The 19100-nt window shown below is 39.6% G+C and overlaps 1 protein-coding gene across 1 annotated transcript in view; it reads left to right on the top strand.

Moving 5' to 3' along the window:
• Positions 1 to 1241: 1241 nt before the first annotated feature.
• Positions 1242 to 19100, top strand: part of JAK1 (Janus kinase 1) — a 123675-nt gene continuing 105816 nt past the window's right edge. The window contains exon 1 of the mRNA XM_006089779.3: positions 1242 to 1259. The gene's annotated coding sequence lies outside the window, so the exon portion shown is untranslated. The remainder of the gene's footprint in view (positions 1260 to 19100) is intronic.

Here is a 19100-nt window from a genome sequence, read left to right as displayed (position 1 = left end):
GTGATTTCACCCAGAATTTGAGAGACATTTTCCTCTGGGCCCGCGCGTAATAAATGTAACTCCATCTCTCTAAGCGTTGCTTGGTTCTTCTCCGGTTTTTCTGTAACAGCAGAACATAGGGAATAGCTTCAGACAGTGCCTGGAACTCAGCAGCATTTAATAAATTTCGGTTCCCCACTCCCATTCCCAAATACTAACTAATGCCAGAGATCCTGTAAATAATTATGTAATGTTTACATGTTTGTAAGTGAGAACTTTATAATAGATATTACCCAAGGTATGAACTTCTGATGCAGGAAACACCTTTATACAAATGGCTGGGTTCCTACTACTACGAAAGCATCAGTATAGAATAGTGTGGTTCAGACTCCCAAATCTGGAACCAAAGTCTGTGGTTTACTCTGCTTTAGTTTACTAGCTGAATTATCCTGGGCAAGTTATTCAAACTCTGTGCCTTGGTTTCCTCATCTGTAAAATTAGGATAATAGTAGTACCTGCCTTATAGGGTTGTAAGGATTAAATGAGCACTCGTGTGTTTGTACCAACATCCTGTAAGGGTTTGCCAGTCTTACTGTTATCCCTCCTGTCTTCATTCCCCTCCTTGTGTAGGCAGCCCTTATGCTGTCTGGAAATTCCCTGGAATTCCCCCTCATATCTTCTCTCTTCAGGTGACTCCTGTGTACCTCATATACCTGTCTTGTCCTCTCTCTTCAGTCCCTTCCTAGTCACTTCCTTTTCATCCAGTCTGTCTTTTTCTCATGTCTAATACATTCTCATCAGTTACCTTCCTTGTCCACATTTTTTTTTTAAAAATGTGGAAACTGAACGTTTTCTAATTATGACCAATACATCCAACTATGTATTAAAGAAACTTTTATACCAAGGAAGATGAAATCCATATTGTCTCAAGCAGTGAAGAAAATAAAATACTTCATTGTTTATTGAATGCTAGCTCTATGCCAGACATTCACATCAGTAAAATGAGACTAAGAATGGTTGAGTAACATGTTTAAAGGTACCCAGCTTGTAAGCAGGGGAACTTGGATTTGATTTAAACCAGGCTTGCCGTCTCAAAATCCCTGAGATTAGTTACCTAACAGCCTTCAGGCACCCTCTCACCACTCCATCTGCACTCCTTAATAACCTGTACTTTGCTCTCCCTCAAGCTCCAGCTTTCGAGATGACAAGATCTCTCTCGGCTCTCTTTGGCTGCAGGAATGCTTTGTCTCTTTTGGCAGGACACATGCATAGTGTTTCAGGTACTGTATGTGTGAAATTGGTCTTTTGTGTGTTGGTTTGGAAACATAACCAAATTTATAGCAGTATGTGTTGGGGAAGGGAAAATGTGTTCCAGATCTCAACAACCAATTGGGAATGAAGTTTTAAAAAGGCAAAACTATTTATAAACCAGACCACCACTGTATTGGGTATTTGTTTTAGTGTGTTACCTGTATGGATATACTTTTAAGGGCTTATGCGTCATATCTGAATCAGGCACATTCTGGAATGTATACACATTATTAATTTGCTTAGCTGTCTGTCCTCATCTGTGGCTGACCTTTGTACCTCGCATCACTACCATTGTGTTTGGCACATAGTAGGAACCCTGTGAAGAAATGGATTTAGTACTCTTTAGAAATCAATGGTTCTTTTTATTTTTCTGTATGCCTGATACTTTCAGTAAAAGAAATCAATGGAGTAAGGGCCAGGCAACATTGAAAGAGGAATGTTGCCATGCAGTTACCGATCAGATGAAAATACTGCTTACACTAGGCCTAATTGAGACATTTAAAGGTATTTGGGAGCCAGGCACTTAATGAGAATATTGCTTTGATTATTGGAAGGCAAGGAAAGCAGTCAAACAAGTTCCTTCTTGGCGTGGAGTCTTGTTTACTTTTCTCAGGTTAGAATGGATAGTTCTGTTGGTTTCAAGAGATCATGGAGACAGGTTTGCCATGAACTTCAGCATATTTGGTTCCAAGTTTGTAGACATTTTCTAGTTAGTGCTGTTTAAGGATTTGTAGCACACAATGATCATAAAATCTTACAATAATTTTGAGAGTTGGAAGAAATCGAAGTTGCCCGGGTACACTTCCTCTCCCAGTTTTGTAACAGAGAAACTAAGAATCAGAGCAATTATGTGACTTGCCCAAGACCTCTCTGGGCCACCACTTTGTGTGTGTGTGTGTGTGTTTTAAATACAGCATCATGCTGGATTTGTGATTGAGTAAACAAATGATGCAGAAGGTAGTCGCATGTAGAATTTAGCAAACTAAATATCCACCTGTTCAAATGGTTCTGAGACGTGTAAGATGTATTTGTGGGTAGGAGATGTTAGAGACTATATAAGAGAAATTAGGATTATGCAGGTTTCAGTCATTACCTTGGACATTATGAAAGGCAGTGTCCCCTGGCAGGAGAGAGATTGAGCTGCTCTCACTGGCCTTTGCCACCTGGAGGTTCCAGAAGTTAGGAACCAAGTCCCTCTTGCTTATCCTTTTAGTCCTAGTGCAGCCCCCATGCCTGCTATCGAGCAGATGGTCAGTAAAATAATATTGAACACATGAATGCCAATTATAAGAAGCTAACTATGGCTTTGTCCTGTGGAAAGCCTATTTGTTTGATTGGCATTGCTTTTTTTTTAATGTTGTTTCTTTTACCAGGAGAAAAGCCACTTTACAAAGCACCTTTAGCTTAATTGGACCTTAATAGAGGTCACAGTTATATTAAGAACAGCAAAAACAAAGTTTTGAGAGCTCATTACAGATGAAAAGGTGCTCTCTTGTATAACTTATATTTGAGACCTAAGGCAACTGAGATTCAGAGGTGAAGCGATTTGGAGCTAGCCCCAAACCCTGTACTCTTCCCACGGTGCCTGTGGCTGCACTGCTCTTGACTAGTTTTGGGGAATAACTGTATGTAATGCCTTCCCCTATTGCACTCGGCTGCTCACTGGCCCCTCTGCTGCCAACTGGTTCCACAGAGCCTCCTAGAAGCTTAGTCTTCAGGTCTGGTCAAGGTTAAGGTCCTGACCACATACCTGAGTCAGAATTACTGGTGTTTTCTTGTTCTTGCAGCCGAGCCTGCTTTCACATTTTTACCTTGTGAACCAAGCCTGAGGAAGCAATTCGCTCAGTGTTTATGGCTGAAACAGGGTGCCTCAAATCAATGGTCAGCTAACCCTGACTTGGGTCTCTGAGGAGAGAAAAGTTTTTATTAATTTTTTTCTTTTGACCTTTTTCTTATGTCATTAAAAAGCCACAGGCTGCAAATTCAAAATGATTCTCACCTTTCAATTTTATACAAGAAAGATACATACTTGCCGAAACCGGTTTGGCTCAGTGGATAGAGCGTCGGCCTGCGGACTGAAAGGTCCCAGGTTCGATTCCGGTTAACGGCATGTACCTGGGTTGCGGGCACATCCCCAGTGGGAGATGTGCAGGAGGCAGCTAATCGATGTTTCTCTCTCATCGATGTTTCTGGCTCTCTATCTCTCTCCCTTCCTCTCTGTAAAAAATCAATAAAATATATATATATATATAAAAAAAAAAGAAAGATACATACTTTATGGGATTTCCACAGATCTGTATTATGTTTAGTTTCTATAGATATTAGACACTTGCGTTTTTATTTCTCTAAAGAGTTATTATTGAATTAATTTTATATAGTTTGCTTATCCAATCTGTGTTCAGCAAGTAGTTACAGTTTCATATGGGATACTGTTAATCATTCTTGCATTTACTTTCAGAGAAGTCAGATGTAAGGCTAATATTGGCTCTTCCTAGGCAATCATTTGAAATTTCTGTAGCTCCTAAATTCTTCTTTAAATTTTTATTTGGCATTTTAAAGAAATTAAACAAGTAATGTATTTGTATTTTTAAAAAATTAAGAAATATAAAAATCCAAGGCCTATCATTTATATGAAGATTTTTGTTAATGTTTATTGTTTCAGACTTTGTTTTATACACATATAGACCTATAAATTAAAAAAAAAATTCAAGGAGATCATAGAACATAATGCTATTTTGTAATCTGCCTTTTTCACCGAGTGACTGACTTCTCACAGTTGTACCCCCATAAAGTAATAACTTTTGGTTAGGGTGACATAACTTTTTATGGTACATAGTTTTCCATAGTATGGATGAATGAAAGTTTATTAGCCTAATCCTCTAATGTGGAACATATATATTGCTTGTTTTTCCTACTATAAGTAATCCTGTTATAAACATCTTTGTGCCTCCATTTTTGTGGACTGTTCTGATTTTTTTCCTTAGGAGACTAAATGATATTGTCTGAGAGCTTTGATATCTATCTATGTCATGATTTTAAAAGCACATACTCTACTTTAATGGAAACATGATAAATTTGCCCAGTTGGTCTTTTAGAACAGTAAGTTCTGTAGGTTCCCGGGGACTGCAGGGTGCCTGAGCAGTGTTTCCAACAGTTAGATTTTCCCTAGAGCACCATAAACATTCTGGGCTGTCCAATTCCAAGATTTGCTCTGGAGGTGTGAGGTGGAAGAGACAAGCTTTATCGCTTTGTGTTTACCAGGTGTGTTGCAGTGAATCTTGAAAGCCCTTCCAAGTAAAATAGGGTCTTCTACTCCTCCCCACTTGTGATTAAAATATAGGTTGCTAATCTTTTGTAATAAATAAGAAGCCCAAAAGCAATTTCAGAAGATGATCTTTTTCTGATTAGTGGTTATAAAGATTTCACATGATAGTATTCCCAGTGTCCTGAAGTAATTTTATTGGTCAGCTTGGCTTCAGTGAAATCAACGAGGCTAGTTTATCTTTGCAAAGACTTGTGACAACAAGCTCATATCTTCCCTCCCTGGGGAGTGCAGTTCACATTTAAGATTTTGCTTCAGGCCTCTAGGTGCAGCTTTATGGACTGCGTGTTTCAGATTTCCAGATATGAAACTGGTTTGACGTTAATTTTAAACATGACAGTCTGCAGAGTTAGCATCATGCTGGGCACATTGGTTACTTCGCCCTTTGTTTGCTCCTTTCTCTGCCACCTGCTTCATGCAAGAGTCATTATACTTAGGCAGTCATAAATATTTATCGATTATATTGGTATTAATACAATTAAGCCTTGTCAGTAATTAGTGGAAACCAAACCAAAGGAACCTAGAGTTAATGGAGCACTGAGTAGAACTAAGAAGGAGTAAAGTTCTTTCTTCAAATAAGGCACAGGTAAAGGATCTTATCTGTGTTTTATCCTCCTGTTCTTTTACTTCAGTGTTAGAATTTTCCACCCAAAGCCTCAGCTTCAGGCTAATATAGCACTCTCTTCTGTTAGCATTTATTTCAGGTAATTTAGACACATTTTTATTTCTAAATCTGTCTATTTCTATATAAACCTTTTATATCTCTCCTATAGTTAATCTAGTTTAGATTTAGATTGACAATGACTCTTTAAATTTTTATTTTTTCTTAAGAAATGTAATAGTATTTCTGGCCTAACATAATGATGTATTTACCAACCAGAAAGATTATATTAATTTTAAATTGTATTCACTAAATTATAGAATTGTGTACTACTGTTCTAGTAAAGGTATGTGATATTGTAGCTAAGATTCCAGAAGGAGCTATGCAGAGAAAATTCTTGTTCAGGAACCTTTTGCTCAATGAAATTGTTTTTCTAATGCATGTCTATATTAGCTCTTTTTTGGTGACTTAAGCAAAACATTAAAATAAAATAGAGAAAAATGGAAAAGAAAAATGGTGTTGGGATTTAGTGGCCAATGTAACTGGAGTTACATGGAGTGGGGAAGACTCCATGTACTTCAGTGAGGTCAAACTTGGTCCCTTCATTTGGAGTCCTACTTGTTTTTGCTGCTCTCTCATTGGTCTCATTTCTTGCCACAGTGAGGTTTTCTCCAAATGGCTTGAAGGAGAGCAACTGGCTGCCCCAAGATGATGCTCTTCTAGCTTCTATTTATCAAATCTCCCTGAAGGATTCTTACTTGGGTCACCCCTTCGTCATTCATGAATAGGGGTCAGGCAGTCCACTGTGATCTGTAGTCCTAACAGAACCACATGGAATACGAGGTTTCCAAAGACAACGGATGTCTACCACAGCATCTTGAACTGGCAGTTAAATTTTTTTTTTAATTGCGGTAAAATACACAACATGAATTTACCATCTTTACCTTTGAAAAGTTACAGTTCAATAGTGTTAAGTACATTCACATATTGCGTAACCAATCTCCAAAAAACTTTTTATGTTGCAAAAAAGAAACTGTACCCATTAAACAATCCTCTCCCACCCCCTCTATTCTCCCCTTCTTCCAGCCCCTATCAACCACATTCTACTTTTTTCAATATAATTAATAATTTATATTAAAATTTAAATATTGTATTAGAGAATACAGGTTATTAGCCTATACAATTATACCACCGCTTATGAATTTTAAAATATCCTTGACACAAAAAGAACAATACTAGAGGAGGTTGTATCTGATGAGCTTATGGCAAAGGCTTTCAGGAGGGTGAAGCAGTGCACTTGGTAGTATATGTCCTCAGAAGCCATCATCCTTTGGGCAGAGGTTCAAGTATTAGTTTAAGTTTCTGTTCCCCATTCCTTTCTTCATATATATAAATATATGTACATATATATGCATATATATACATACGCACACACACACACATACACACATATATACATATACACTGAGTGGCCAGATTATTATGACCACCTGACGTTTGTAGGCAAATTAGCTGTAATTTCACGCTGAAGTTGCTAGAGGGCCAGACCATTATAAATAGGGAAGCAGATTGTTTACCACAACAGTAGAAGTGATTTTTTTCTGAAGATATGGGTAAACAACGTGATTTAACAGCCTTTGTATACACACACACACAAACACACACATACAAACACACACATACTAACACTCTGAGTGGCCAGATTATTATGACCACCCCATCAGTACTTCGTTGGGCCACCTTTTGCCTTCAATACTGTGGCGATTCTTCTTGGCATTGACTCCACGAGATGTTGAAAGGTGATGCGAGGAATCTGACACCATGCCTGATGTATAGCACTGTCCAGTTCTGTGAGATTTAATGGTTGCTCTTTTAACTTTGTCCCACAAATGTTCAATTGGATTGAGACCTGGTGATTGTGGGGGCCACCTAAGCAAGGTAAAGTCTCCCTCATGTTCTTGAAAGCACTCCTGCACAATATGAGCACCGTGGCATGGCGCATTGTCTTATTGGAAGAAGCCATCTCCATTGGGATACGCCATCAACATGATAGGATGAACTTGATTAGCAATGATACTTAGGTATGTTGTGCTATTCAGACGTTGTTCCTCATGAATTAAAGGGCCCAAATCATGCCAGGAAAACATGCCCCAAACCATAACACTGCCCCAACAGCTTAAGGGTTGTACTCATGCATGTGGGGTGCATGCTTTCATGCTGTTTCTGCCAAATTCTCACTCTGCCATCTGCATGATGCAACTGGAAATGTGATTCATCGGACCATGTGACTTTTTTCCAATGCTCAACTGTCCAATCCTTGTGTTCCTGTGCGAATTGGAGACGTTTTATCTTGGTAACTGCAGACAGCAAAGGTGTTCAAACAGGCCTTAGGCTTCCATATCCCATACGATGCAGTGTATGGCTAATTTGCCTACAAACATCAGGTGGTCATAATAATCTGGCCACTCAGTGTATGTGTGTATATATTATGTGTGTGTGTGTGTGTGTGTGTGTGTGTGTGTGTGTGTGACACACTAGAGGCCCAGTGCACAAAAATTTGTGCACTCGGGGGGTGGGGGGAAGGTCCTCAGCCCGGCCTGTGCCCTCTCACAGTCTGGGACCCCTCGGGGATGACCATCTGCTGGCTGAGGCCTGCTCCCCAGGGGGGGATTGGGCCTAAGCTGGCAATCAGACATCCCTCTGGCAGCCTGGCAGCCATTGGGGGATGTCCACTTGCCAGCGGGGAGCAGACCTAAGCTGTAGTCGGACATCCTTAACGCTGCTGAGGAGACAGGAGAGGCTCCCACCACCACCGCTGTACTGGCAACCATTAGCCTGACTTGTGGCTGAGCAGAGCTCCTCCATGTGGGAGCTCACTGACCACCAGAGGGCAGCTCCTGCATTGAGCGTCTACCCCCTGGTGGTCAGTGTGTGTCATAGTGACCAGTCATTCCCAGTCTTTCTGCTGTTAGGGTCAGTTTGCATATTACCCTTTTACTATATAGGATAGAGGCCTGGTGCATGGGTGGGGGCCGGCTGGTTTGCCCTGAATGGTGTCCCGGATCAGGGTGGGGGTCCCGCTTGGGTGCCTGGCCAGCCTGGGTGAGGGGCTGATGGCTGTTTTCAGGCTGCCCGCACCCCCTTCAGGGTGGGGGTCCCCACTGGGGTGCCTGGCCAGCCTGGATGAGGGGCTGAGGGCTGTTTTCAGGCGGGCCAAGCCTGCAACTGAAGCTCCCAGTCTCGCCTTTTTTTTTTTTTTTATTCTGGGATTTATTTACCTTCTGTAATTGAAACTTTGTTGAGGCTCCAGCTCCGAGGCTGGATGAAAGCAGGTATCTGGGGTTTGTTTAGCTTCTATAATTGCAACATTGTTGCTTAGAGTGCAGCTCAGAGCCCAGCCGCCGCAGGCGGGGAACCTTGGCTTCCTCCATCACTGGAGCAAGCAAGCCTCATGTTCGCTTCAGCTGCCTGGTTGCTGGCCACCATCTTGGTTAGCAGTTAATTTGCATATCACCCTGATTAGCCAATGGGAAGCGTAGCGGAGGTATGGTTAATTACCATGTTTGTCTATTATTAGATAGGATAAGATTTGTGTTAATCCTCACCCAAGGATATTTTTTCCATTGATTTTTTATTTTTTTATTTATTTTTTTTTTTTAATTTTTTTTTTAAATATATTTTATTGATTTTTCACAGAGAGGAAGGGAGAGAGATAGAGAGTTAGAAACATCGATGAGAGAGAAACATCGATCAGCTGCCTCCTGCACATCCCCCACTGGGGACGCGCCCGCAACCCAGGTACATGCCCTTGGCCGGAATCGAACCTGGGACCCTTCAGTCCGCAGGCCGACGCTCTATCCACTGACCCAAGGATATTTTTTCCATTGATTTTTTTAGAGAGAGTGGAAGGGAGGGAGAATGGGGGAGAGAGACACATCAATTGTTTGCCTCCTGCAAGCAGGGCCAGGGATTGAACCTGCAACCCAGATACATGCCTTTGTCCGGGAATCAAACCTGAGACTCTCTGGTGCCAGGGCCGAGGCTCCAATCACTGAACCAAGCTGGCCAGGACTCCCCTCCCTCCCTCCCTCCCTCCCTCCCTCCCTCCCTTTCTTTTTCTTAAATAGTTTTTATTTTTTATTTTTCAATTATAGTTGACATACAATATTATATTAGTTCCAGATGTACAACTCAGTGATTAGACATTTGTGTAATGGATGAAGTAATCACCCTAATAAAACTAGTACCCATCTGACACCATACATAATTATTAGCATATTACTGACTATTCCCTATGCTGTACGTTATATCCCCATGACTATTCTGTAACTACCAATTTGATTTCTTAATTCTTTCACCTTTTTCACCCATCCACCCAAACCCCTCTCATCTGGCAACTGTCAGAATATTCTCTGTATTTCCACATATAAGGGAAGTTATATGGCATTTGTCTCTCTCCATTTGATTTATTTCATTCAGCACAATCCCTTTTATATTCTGGGATGAAAGGTTCTGTAAATGTCACTTATATCCATTTGGTCTAGTGTTTCTTTTAAAGCCGATATTTCTTTACTGATTTTCTGTTTGATCTGTCTAGAGCTGTCAATGGAGTATTAGGTATCCAACTATGATTGTGTTTTGATCTGTCTCTCCCTTTAGTTTTATGAGTAGCTGTTTTATATATTTTGGTGCTCCCTGGTTGGGTGCATATATATTAAGAAGTGTTACGTTTTCTTGATGTAGTGTTCCCTTTATCATTATAAAGTGTTTGTCTTTGTCTCTTGTTATCTTAAAATCTGTTTTGTCAGATATAAGTATGGCTAAACCTGCTTTTTGTGGATGTCATTTGCTTGGAGAATAATTTACCATACTTTGAATCTACCTTTATCTTTGCTGCTTAGATGTGTCTCTTGTAGGAAGCATATCGTTGGGTTTGGTTTTTGATTCACTCTGCTACTCTGGCCTCTTTACTGGTGAATTCAGTCCATTTACATTTAAGGTAATTGTTGATATATGAGGATTTCCTATAGCCATTTTATCTTTTGTTTTCTGGTAGCTCTGTGCCTCCATTGGTTTTTTTTCTTTATGTTTCTGTCGTTTTTGTTTAGTGGTACTCCATACGTCTTTCCTCTTTTTTTTTTAAAGCTATATGTCCTGTTTGGGGAATTTTTGTGTGTGGTTACCATTAGGTTTATAAAAAAATAAAGGTGCATATATACTGTAGATTTTTCCCTTTTGAATGAGGCTGATCTTCATCTTCCTTTGCCAGATCAGACCTTTGCTCCCTTCCCCTTGTATATTTTTTGTTGTCACAAATTATCTTTGTTTATCTTTGTTTCAGGTAGAATGACTCCCTTGAGTATTTCCTGCAAAGGAAGTTTTCTGATGATAAAATCCCTCAGCTTCTCTATGTCTGGGAATGTCTTTATTTCTCCTTCATATTTGAAGGATAATTTTGCTGGATATATTATTTGTGGCTGATAATTTCTCTGTTTTAGATATTTGAATATTTGATTCCACTCTCTTCTGGCATGTAGAGTTTCTGCTGAGATGTCAGATGATATTCTGATGCGTTTTCCTTTGTACATCACTTCCTTCTTTTCCATGGCTGCTTTGAGAATTTTCTCTTTGTCATTAATTTCTGACAGCTTCATTACCAAGTGCCTTGGAGAGGGCCTCTTTGGATTGAGGTAACTAGGTGTTTTGTTTGTTTTTTGGATTCGAGGATCTAGTTCTTTCCTTAAATTTGGGAAGTTCTCATCCACTTTTTGTTTGAGTAGACTCTCCATTTCATGCTTCCCCTCTTTCTCCTCCACTATGCCTATGATTCTGATACACTTTTTCTGATGGAGTCAAAGAGGTCTCGTAGAACTCTTTTCTTTTTCTTTATTCTCAGGTCTCTTCTTCCCTCTGCATCATTTCTTGATTCCCATCTTCAATATCACTAGTTCTTTCCTTTAACTGGTTGGTTCTGTTTTCTGTGCTCAACAGTTCACTCATAATCTCCTTAATTGCCTGCTTCATTTCTAGGATTTCTGATATATTCTTTTTTAAAGTTTCAATTTTTTTGAGAAATACTCATTTTGTTCAAGGATTTGTTTTCTGAGTGCACTGAATTGCCTGTCAGTATTTTCTTGCATCTTGTTGAGTATTTCCAGAACTGCTGTTTTGAAACTTCTGTCATTTATATCACATAATTCCATGTATTCCAGCCTGCTTTCTGGGGATTTTTCGTTTTCTTTCTGGTCATCCTCATTACTGTGGTTCTTCATGGTATTTGCTGCCCTCCTTTGTTTTTGCATTTATCTCTGAAGAGGTTTCTCTATTACATTCCAGTATCAGCGATTCTCAGCCTGTGGGTCACGACCCCTTTGGGGGTTGAACTACCCTTTCACAGGGGTTGCCTAAATACATCCTGCATATCAGATATTTACATTACGATTCATAACAGTAGCAAAATTACAGTTATGAAGTAGCAACGAAAATAATTTTATGGTTGGGGGTCACCACAACATGAGGAACTGTATTAAAGGGTTGCGGCATTAGGAAGGTTGAGAACCACTGTAGTAGATGGTGCTGAATTGGCAATTTTTACCTCTGTGCTCTCCCAGATTTGAGCCTCCGTGGCTTCTGTAGGACACTACTGCCACGCTGCTTGGGGTTGGGGTTTATTTTGCCCTCACCTTAATGGCAGCCCCTTACTTCCCCAGTTTGGCCCAAGCACCCTTCCTAGGGTTCAGTCACAGAGAGCAACAGTGATTCAACTGCAACCTCTCTTGGTTTACACATAATAAGCTCCTGGAGCCAACTCCAAGGGCAATGGGAGACGAGTGTTGGGAGTTTAAGCAGCTGCCGGTTTCCTTGGTCAGAAACACCACTGCCCGGCCCAGCAGTGGGGAGCTGCAGGGCAGAACCCTGTGCTCTGTCAGACATCTGCTGACTTCAGTCAGTGCTATTTCTCGATGCTGTTCACGCCTGCCTGCCTGCCGCTAGCAGCTCGCTCTGCTGGACTGCCCTCAACAGCTCACTGTTCCTCTTGGCCAAAGGAATGTCTGCTGCTGCTGGCTTTCCCCCCTCTCCTTGGAGCTCCCAGCTGAGCTACAGGGCTGCTTGTGCTGGCCATCTGCGCTTCCCCTCCTCCCTTCTCATCTCCTCGCTTATTCCAGGAAGCCCGCCTTTAGGTGTTTCTGTGTGTGGGTCTCTCAGGCATGTATCTGTGTAGAGCAGGACTTCTTTGTTGAATTATAGATGGTTAATTTGTTGAAATGTCAGGGGGAGAGGAAAAGATGCGCCCTTATGCCATTCCTCTGATGTCCATAGCCTTTGCTATAAAGTCTGTTTTGTCTGGTATAAGTATTGTTACTCCAGCTTTTTTCATTTCCAATTTCATGAAATATCCTTTTCCATCCTTTTACTTTCAGTCTCTGTGTGTCTTTCGATCTGAAGTGCGTCTCTTGTAGTATACGTAAGGATCTTGTTTAGCATATGTACTAGTAAAGATCTTGTTTTGCTATCCATTCAACCACTGTATGTCTTCTGATTGAAACATTTAATCTATTTGCATTTAAAGTAATTGTTAATAGATACGTATTTATTGCCACTTTATTACTCATATTTTTAAATTTTTTTATTCTTCATAGAGATGACCGGTTGACATTTCTTGCAATACTAGCTTGGTGGTGATGAACTCCTTTAGCTTTCTCTTGTATGAAAAGCTCTTTATCTGTCCTTCAGTTCTAAATGATAGCTTTGCTGGGTAGAGTAATCTTGGTTGTAGGTCCTTACTTTTTATCATGAATATTTAATGCCATTCCCTTCTGGTCTGAAATGTTTCTGTTGAGAATTCAACTAATAGTGTTATGGGAACTCCCTTGTAGGTAACTGTTTTTCTCTTGTTCCTCACATTCCATTTTCTGTCTATGAATTTGTCTATTCTAGGTACCTCATATAAGTAGGATCATATTCATTCAGTGTTTATCCTTTTGTGTCTGATTTATTTTACTTAACACAATATCTTCAAGGTTCCTCCATGTTGTAGCATGTGTCAGAATTTCCTTATTTTTAAAAAATATCTTTTTATTGATTTTAGAGAGAGAGGAAGAGAGAGAGAAAGAGAAACATCCATGTGAGAGAGAAACATTGATTGGTTGCCTCCTGAATGCACCCTGATCGAGAATTGAACCCATAAACTGGGTATGTACCCTGATGGGGAAATCAAACCAGCAACCTTCTGGTGCATGGGATGATGCTCAACCAACTGAGCTACACCATCCAGGGTAGATTTTTCTTATTTTTATATATCACATTTTGTTTATTCATCTGTCAATTGTTACTGAGTTACTTTTACCTTTTGGCTATTGTTATTATTGCTGCTATGGACATGAATGTACAAATATTTACTTAGGACACTGATTTCAATTATTTTGTGAACTAGCAGTTTTTAGATAACTCTAACTCATACAGGGCCAAAACTAAGTTTGTGTTTTCCTTTAAAAACTGCCTCTTATTGTAACCTCTCTCTCACATCACCTTCACTGGTTCCCTGAGCCAGATCTGGGGCTTATTTTTGACTCATCTCATATAGGCTGTTAGTCACCAAGTTCAATTGATACATATCTCCTAAACATCCTTTTAATCCAATGCTACCCTGAGTATGTTTGTTCTAGTATTTCTGCAAATAAAGAATTTCATGATCAGATAAGTTTGGGAAGTGTGTAATACTGCTTAGTTTACCCTTTTCTTGGCAGAACTAAAATGTATCTATCTCTATATATAAAAGCCTAAGCTACTAAACAACCAAACCACCCTCGGTCGGTCGACTGGTTGCTATGATGCGCACTGACCACCAGGGGAATGATGCTCAATGCAGGAACTGCCTCCAGTGGTCAGTGCGCTCCCACAGCCAACCTCCCATGGCCGGCCAACCTCCAGAGGTCCCTCCCCGGTCCCAGGGATGGCCCCGATTGCCGGCCAGGCCGAGGAACCCCACTCATGCATGAATTCATGCACCAGGCCTCTAGTGTTAACATAAAATCTTACAGCAAAGAAACTATTGAATATGCTTTTGAATATTGAATGATTTAATCATTTTCCAAATATGTTTGATCATATTTTCACGTAACATTTACTAATATGAAATTGTGTAAGAAACACAGCTTTTATGCCTCCTTGCATTCTCATCTCCACTCCTTCTCTAGGTTTCATCTCTTGCTTGGACAGTAGCTCAAACCTCTGAAATCAGGTGTTTTATATTTTTAAATAGTTATTTATTAAATTGATTGGGGTGACATCGGTCAACATGAGCATGTAGGTTTCAGGTGTGGGTTTCTAGGTTATAAGATCTGTATATTGCACCGTGTGCCCACCACCTGAAGTCAAATCTCCTGTCACCTTGTATTAGTACCACCTTCTCCCCCCACTCCTTTCCCTCTGACAATCTCCACGCTGCTGTTTGTGTTCACGAGTTTCAATTTTATATCCCACATATGAATATAGTTCTTAGCTTTTTCTGACTGACTTATTTCACTTAGCATAATGTTCTCAGGGTTCATCCATGTTGTTGCAAATGGAGCTATTTTGTCCTTTCTTATGGCTGAGTAATATTCCATTGTGTTTATGTACCACATCTTCTTTATCCAGTCCTTTATCATGGTACACTTTGGTTGTTTCCTTGTCTTCACCACTGTGAATAATGCTGCAATGAACATAGGGGTGCATATATCTTTTTAAATACATGAGAGTTTTATGGGTATATATCTAGGAGAGGGATTGCTGGGTTTTATGGTAGCTCTATTCTTAATTTTTTGAGGAATCGCCAGACTGTTTTCCATAGTGGTTGTACCAGTCTACATTCCCACCAGCAGTGAATGAGGGTTCCCCGTTTTCCACAACCTTTCCGACACTTGTTATTGCTTGTCTTGTTGGTAATGGCCACTCTAACAGGTTTAAGGTGGTGTCTCATTGTAGTTTTGATTTGCATTTTCCTAATTGCCAGTGAGATAGAAATCTTTTTATTATTTATTTATTTTTATTGATGTCAGAGAGGAAAGGAGAGGGAGAGAGCGATAGAAACATCAATGATGAGAGAGAATCATTGATCGGCTGCCTCCTGCTTGCCCCCTATTGGGATCAAGACTGCAACCCGGGCATGTACCCTGTGTGGGAATGGAACCATGACAGCCTGGTTCATAGTTCAGCGCTCAACCTCTGAGCCACGCCAGTCGGGCTGGACATCTTTTCATATGTTATTGGCTGTTCATATGTCTTGGGAGAGGTGTATTAAATCTTTTTTGTCTCATCAATCCATTTGGCAGTCAGCTGAAGCCTCTTTCTCTTGGAATAAGAGGATGTATAATAAAATGAATAAGATTACAAATCATTCACTCATTTGCTAGAGATGAGCTGTTCTCTGGTTCATTTTTAGTTGCTGCAGACTGGAAATGCTCTGTGGGGAGTATTGCATGGTGGGGAATAGTGTGGACAGTGGAGTTAGGACAGTTTCTGTGGACAAGTTACTTAATTTCTCTGTCTCAGTTTACTCATCTGTAAAATGAAGATAATAACAGTACCTACCTCATAAGGCTATTAAGAGAATTGAGTCTTTATATTTAAAGCACTTAGAACAGTGACTGTTGTATGTAAGTGACCAATAAAATATTAGTTATTTCTTTCCTCCCTGCTCCCCTGGTAGCATCATTTGTATCATCTTATTGCAAAAGATGATTTACAAATCCTGTGAAGTTCATTATTCAGAGATTTTACATGCATTTCTATAGTTAATCGTCAATGAAGGAAAAAATAATCTGGTAACATTACCCATAATTAACTTTTTTGGTGCATAGTAAGTGCAGAATGTAGAGCATCCTTTGTTAGTGTAGATGTAGAATGTTTTATTTAATAAGCACTTATTCTCAAAACCTAGAAAACAGAATATTAGAGGAAACGCTGTGGAAGGAAGTGTGGTTATGGGTGAATGGCTGACTTACAGGATTTTTATTTTTACTGAGACTTAAATAGTTCCTTTTGAGAGTTTTTAGCAGATAAGATCATGAGTTCCAGTCACAGTCCTGTGACTTTGGGCAAGTTAACAAAAACTTTGCCGTTTACTTATTTACAGAAATGGGGCTATTTAGACCTAGTAGGCTTAATTTGAATATTGAATGAGATAACATATGCAGAAAACATAACCTGTTATTGGTGATCAGTAAACGGTTTTCTTTATCCTATCTCCTTCCATGGAAGTAGAAGAGGATCCCTGTGTAATCTGTTAACTCTAATGTTCTCACTTTGTAGGTGGCAAATGTCCCTTTTACCAAGGTGTTCTTGGCAAGCAATTTTAACTTTTCATTACGATTATTATTACATTGCTGTTGTTGACATTTTGTTTGACATGGGTACTATATTCAATTTGTTCAGAAAGCAGAACAAGGTACAAATTGAGAAGGCTTGCTCCCATCCTTGTCAACTTCCTTCCCTGACCCCCTGAGTATCCTCTTTTATTAATTGCTTGTGTCCAGATATAATTCCAGTGTGTGTGTGTGTGTGTGTGTGTGTGTATTTTACCCTCATTCGAGGATATGTTTTTATTGATTTTTTGAGAGAGAGAGAGAGAGAGGGGATGGGGGGGGGGAGAGAGAGAGAGAGGAGAGAGAAACATTGATATGAGAGTGAAACATTGATTAGTTGCCCCCCCCGCCCCACCACATGCCCAGAGTGGGAATCAAACCCGCAACCTAGGTATTTTCCCTGACATGGGCTAGGGCAGTATATATTCTTTATCTGCTTTTGTACAAAAGGTACCATACTCTGTATACTATTCTGTACTTTGCTTTCATTATTTTACAGTATATCCTCCTCTCTATAGTTTTTTCTGGCTTTTGAGTAATTTCCAATTAGCCAAATATAACCCCCTCGCTAAAATAAAAATAGGCATGTTATAATTTTTAAAAAACATTGACAGGGATTAAATACAGAATTTAATGCCTTAATTTTTAAAAATAGAAAAGCAAATATAATGCTACACCTAACTTTTCACATGATGATAGTCCTCATTTGGTCCGTCCTCCCTCCCTCCCTCCCTCCCTCCCTCCCTTCCTTCCTTCCTTCCTTCCTTCCTTCGAGACAGTTACTTTATTTTGAACAAGAAAGTGGAATATGCAACTGAAAGTGTTACACATAATGTGAGAGGTTCTTTCTTTTTACTTCACACCCTGAGATAAAATTTTGAGAGAAAAAAATGTCTTATATTTGTTTAATTATGTTATCTACTATTATTCCTTATTCTAAGGCAGGGATGGCATTGACTGTGCTTTGTTTTATTCATCCATAACATGAAGGTCCTTTGTAGGAGTTTGAATGAAATGTCTTACATCTGAGGTCCCCTTTCCAGTCCTAGTTTCTCTGGGAGGAGCAGAGGACTCTGAAAGGAGGTGAGTTTTTTTCTTTTGTTGTTTTGTTGTGTGTGTGTGTGTGTGTTTGTTTGCGTTATAACCAAGAGAAATTTGAAATAATTGTTGACTGACTTTACTTATTTTTTGGGGTCCCTAAAATACAAGACATATACAGGCAGTCCTCGGGTTATGTCGGACTTGACGTAAGTCGTTTTGTGGTTACATCGCCATCTCCCATTTATTTATTTAAAAAGAAAAGTTCCGTCATTTCGATGTATGTACATATGTCCTTTATGTTTTTTATTATTTATTTACCACAAGTAAAGGTCAGGAATTGCTATCTTTCTTTTAATTTTTTTTTTTTACTGTTTCATTACTGTGTATGTGTTCCATGTGAGTGACATAGGTGCTTATGTAGGTGGGTTTCGTCTTATGGTGAAAATCGTGTTACGTCGCGCCGTAGGAACAGATCTCCGAGGTAACCTGAGGACCTACTGTAATCTTCATTTTTACCTTTCATTTCTGACATTATCAGAGTGTTAAGCATTTAAGCCTCAATGAAAGCCCCAAATGGAAGAAAGTTCAGTAATGTTGCATTTTTTATTTTAAAATGTTTCCAGAGTTGAGTGAATTTATTTCAGATGTGGCTGTAATTGCAGTATATTATTGACTCTTTTAATCTCTTAGGGATGAATCATTTTGGGATAACCAACTTTTCTAGGTCAGTGGGAGGTTATTTTTATAATCAGTGTATTTAAAAAAAAAACTTTTACTTTGATGATAAAGTTCAAAAATATATTTGCTATGTCTTTGCCGCGAGTACCATATATTTTTATTTATTGATCAGGTTCATTTATGAACATCAATAGTTATGCTGAGCCCTGTGCTTATAGGGTCATAGCATGGTTTGGAGTAGAAAGTCCTAAAGTCGAAACTTTAAATTTTAGTTTTGCTGCTTATTGACTCTGTTGTGTTGGAACACCAAACCCCTCTTAACCTCACTTTCCTCATTTTTAAAGAAATTGGGAGTGAGATACTTGGAATAAAATAGAGCTTCCATAAATGGTAGCTCTTACGATTATTAAGATAGGGAAGCCCTCCAGGATCTAGTGAGTTGTGTATAGACCAGGGGTGGGCAAACTTTTTGACTCGAGGGCCACAGTGGGTTCTTAAACTGGACCGGAGGGCCGGAACAAAAGCATGGATGGAGTGTTTGTGTGAACTAATATAAATTCAAAGTAAACGTCATTACATAAAAGGGTACGGTCTTTTTTGTTTTAGTTTTATTCATTTCAAACGGGCCGGATCCGGCCCGCGGGCTGTAGTTAGCCCACGGCTGGTATAGACAGTGTATTTTCATATTAGCTACCTTTCAACTAGAACGCTTGTGCTTTCTATAGTTTTTCTATCAAATTCCCTGTTTTCACTTCTTGAAGCAACCAGTATGCCTGTGTGTAGGGCCACTTCCCATAGGATCTACAGGCTTGTTGGCATCTGG

This window comes from Myotis lucifugus, unplaced genomic scaffold (genome assembly GCF_000147115.1).
Source record: "Myotis lucifugus unplaced genomic scaffold, Myoluc2.0 scaffold_63, whole genome shotgun sequence".
Lineage (NCBI taxonomy): Eukaryota > Metazoa > Chordata > Mammalia > Chiroptera > Vespertilionidae > Myotis > Myotis lucifugus.
Note: the sequence above shows the minus strand (reverse complement) of the source record. Positions and strands in the feature narration are given on the sequence as shown.